Raw genomic sequence first — 4224 nt, forward strand, 5'->3', positions numbered from 1 at the left:
TGTAGCCACCTTATTTCCCCATACAGGCATGGCCTGGCTTCCTTGCCGCTCCCTGTGCATTTAACAGTTCAGTAATATGCAGTAGGCTCTCTTGTACAGCACCCTGTCACTCTGTTATCCCCCCACAGAACACGTATGCACAATGCTTCAGATTGTAGGCTTAAAAAACATAATTAGGATTCATGAATACTAGATTATATAAAAAACACTAACATTTTAATAAAGTTAGAAAAATAGAATGAGCATTTTATAACCATCAGGACAAAAAAAATACAGGTTTTCCCAGGAATGGGGGAAGGAATCTCTAAATCTAGATTGGCTTCTAAGTTGCCTTCAGAAAAAATTCTGCCTCAGAGTCCTAAAAGGGATTTACTTCCTCATTAAAGACAGGGTTTTCTTCCTGAGTCCAAGGAGGGACAGATTCTAATTTCTCAATTGGAAACTGGATCCCCTTCAGGAGGACAGATTGGTCAGGATATTCTGTGAAGAAAGATTCCCTTTCCTCAACTGAATCTAGATTTTGGACCTCACTTATTGGTTTTCCTGAAGATACACTGGGGTCATTTTCCATTAGCATACATTTACACTGCATACCAAGACATGTCTTTTTTACTTGTTTGGAGCTAATCTAGGTGGATTATCAACATCAATGGAAGATATTCTGGATCATCTTCTTCCTTGGCAGTAAGTGCAGCTACTCCTGCTTCACATGTGGGGTTCAGAACCAGTGGGATGTCCACAGGACTCAAAACCTGCTTGGGCCTTTCTATATATTAAAAAAACACCCTCTATGTTCACATGCCTTCTGGAGATCAGTAATGTTTTCTGATCTCCATGAGTCATCATAAACGACATCACTGATGGGTTCTTTATCTGGAGAACTGCAGGAGCTGCTCTACTGTGATACAAACCTGAGAATGGAAATAGGTACAGGAGTCTTAGAACTCAAGAAGTTAAGGTGTGACAAACTTTCATGAGAATCTAATGGGGGAAGCTGTAGAACTTGAGTTTGGACTGAACACTGATGAGAAGTTAGCATGTTTCTAATGAGTGGCTACTTCCACGTTCCTTCAAAGGAGAACAGATATTACCTGGCAAAGAATATCCATAAAAGGATATTTTGCCAAGCTGGGGAGTACTAAGGGCTCTATGCCCATCCTGCCCATGCCTAAAGACCCAAGTTCCATCCATATTCACCAGCTCTGAGGTTTCTAAACAAGGACTTCTTCCATTTTTTCTTGGTCTCATGGGCCATGCGTTCTTCTAGCTGGTCCAGAAGAATATGTAAGCAGAAGAGCAAGTCTAAAGAGGGCATCTTGAGCTTGACATACTGTGTAAGTTCTTTCAGGGTGTCATGGTTCTTGTTCTCATAGAAATCATCAAGGTAGAAGTCCATCCACATAGGGAAGATGGAACAAACTAGGCTATGGGCAGATTGGTGAGAAGGAAAATGAGAGCCTTTCCTCCCCATCCTGAGCTTTGTACTATAGCCTCTTTCTGGCGGGACTTGCATGTTGTAGGAAGAGACTCCTGCAAGCAGGATGCTCCTCACAACCCACTTCTAGAAATTTCTCAAATATAATCATCTAAAATTCTCCCTATGTTAGGAGGAGAAGGTTGTTTCCCCTCTTGATCTGACTTGCTATACATACCCCCCTCGTCATCCATGAGAGTCCAAAACCACAACCACACCCACACTGTGTAATCTGCTATCCACTGAAGTGCCAAGCCTCAACCCCCTGGTGAAAATCACAACTGGTGTGCAAAGAAGGAAGTTGACTTTGATTCAGACACCTCAAAGATACCCAGTTTTCAAAGACAGAACTTCTCTTTGTGTCAACGTCCACTTACTTCTTCATCTTGTTCATCTTCCTCCCAGTTACGGTAGAAGGATCTGTACCAATGGGAGGAGAGAAGGAAGTTAACTCTATGCTTCTCCTTTTCTGAACTAACAGGACAGACATGGGACTGGTTAAGTCACATATGGTAATGTAAACATAACAGACAAAAAGTAGAGATATGTCTACACAATTTCATGGAAATTCTGTGAGGATGCTTATCAGCATTTGTCCAAATAAATGTCCCATGGCTCATGCCTCTAATCCTACTAATCAGGAGGGTGAGATCTAAGGATCACAGTTTGAACCCAGTCTAGTTTGTAAAATTCTAAAGACACTTATCTTCAATTAACCAGCCAAAGGCCAGACCTGGTATTGGAGCTTAAATGGTAGAGTGATATGAACAGAACAGCACTCAGGCCCCAAGTTCAAGTTCCATTCTTTCTTCCATCTATATTCCTTCAAAGGCCTCCAAGATAGTGATTTCCTAGGTGAGGGTGGATGTTGGGTGACACTGGCTCATTCCTTTAATCCTAGTCTCTCAGCAAGCAAACTGTTAAGGCTCCACTAGCTTCTGAGGAAAATGAAATGTTCTGGCAGGCCACTCGTAAGGAGTTATCCAGGGAGTGCACTTCTTTGTCTCAAGCCAAGCTCCTGTGATAAAACCCCATTGAAACAGTCTCAGAGAGGTACCAAGTATTCCAATAATCTGCCAGGGGGTCTCATCAGTCCTGGATTTGAATGAGGAACACTCACTTTTTAAACAATATCCAGCAACTGCTCCATTGTCTCCCACTCTCTATAGTGGCGGTGGAAGTTTCCAACATAGAAGAGATCACCTTTCTGGTAGGCAGGGATCAGGTCCATTACCAGTATTTCCAACAAGCCTGAGTCCAAGCTCCATATATTATAAGGCACATTCAGGATTTGAGCAGACTCATTGTCACACTAAGGTGGTAAAAAGAATGAATCTTTGAAACATGGAAATGGGAGTACACTTCAAAATGAGTAATAGAGTAATAGGATTGAAAAGTACACAGTAAATATTTTATCAATATACCCATATAAAAACACAAGAAGAAGCCTGTACTGTGGGCTAGAATGAGATTAAATAGGTTTCCTGTCATAGTTACACCTGACCTGAGTTGACTTGTGATTCCCTTTATTTCTTCTTATAAAAAGGCCTGAGACATTGGATTCGTGGTTTGGCACTGATCCAATGTCTGCAGTATCGAGTGAGGCACTCACCCCTCTCATGCCTGGGACCTGATTCTCTTGAACTTTGAAAGCAATACAGGAATGTCTTTCTTGTTTCTGAGCCACAGGCCAAGTGAGCTGGCTAGAGCTGACTGTAAGTTACAGTTGCCTGGGTCTCAGAGTTCCATATTCTATTCCATTGTGAGGGAAGTAGTGTCATCTCTCAGAGCCCAATGATCTAAGCTGCTTACTCACATAAGACCATCCCAAAGAAAAACGGGAGGCTGAAATTTCCCCTCCCACATCACTCTATACAAATGTGGACATTGTCAAATCCCAACATCCTCAGGTAGGCCTAGGAACCAGCATGGTCTCAGCCTCAAGGAAGCTTTCCTAGGTGAGATCCATGCCTTATTCCTTATTTTTCACTATTCCTCTTGTTCTGCAAAAATCATTTTGCCTCTTAGGGCCCTCTCAGCCTGCCATGTGCTTTTTGCATCTACTTCCTAGGACACTGTTTGGTTCATGTTTCCTAATCTTTTGTTTGCTCTTGAAGCCCCTGTGTGCTGTAATCTGCCCAAAAGACAAATACTTAGAGGTGGGAACAATCATAAAAATATTGAAAAAAATTTACACATATAGTCAGACATTTTTACACGTGTACATTTTTTTAAGATAAAAGACTATTTTTGATATTTTTGTCATATTTTATGACAGAGGGGAAGGGGAGAAGGGAAGAGGTGCTGCATTGTCTTCTCATAATTCAATGATTATTTTTTTTGAATGGGTGTCCAGTCGTGGGGCCTGAACTCTGGGCCTGGGCGCTGTCTCTCAGCTCTTCAGCTCAAGGCTACCAATCTATCACTTGAGGCACAGCGCCACTTCTGGATTTTTTCTTTTTTTGCTTACGTGGTGCTGAGGAATTGAACACAGGGCGTCATGCATGCAAGACAAGCACTCTACCACTGAGCCACCTTCCCAGCCCCTCAATGATTATTATTTAAAACTATAGTTGAAGGAATGTAAGATTTAAAGATAAAAACCGTGCTCCTGTTCTTTTTATAAGCTAGTTGTTTATAAAGTATTCCTCACTAAAGTCTTGTCACCTGTGTCTCATGAACTATCCTCCTCCTTCAAAATAATCAAGAAAAACCTTCACAAATAAGTGGGCTGTTGTCCAATCTCTGGA

The 4224-nt window shown here is 41.8% G+C and overlaps 1 long non-coding RNA gene across 1 annotated transcript; it reads right to left on the minus strand.

The window, feature by feature from the left end:
• Nucleotides 1-265: 265 nt before the first annotated feature.
• On the minus strand, nt 266-3188 carry LOC138835448 (uncharacterized). The gene is made up of 4 exons (XR_011374632.1): nt 3087-3188; nt 2595-2786; nt 1852-1894; nt 266-911 (listed from the first exon to the last, which is right to left on the minus strand). It is a non-coding gene; the product is annotated as an uncharacterized lncRNA (long non-coding RNA).
• Between the last annotated feature and the right edge of the window lie 1036 nt (nt 3189-4224).

The sequence above is a fragment of the Dipodomys merriami genome, unplaced genomic scaffold (assembly GCF_024711535.1).
Source record: "Dipodomys merriami isolate MVZ:Mamm:240054 unplaced genomic scaffold, mDipMer1.0.p SCAF_2387, whole genome shotgun sequence".
NCBI classification, from domain to species: domain Eukaryota; kingdom Metazoa; phylum Chordata; class Mammalia; order Rodentia; family Heteromyidae; genus Dipodomys; species Dipodomys merriami.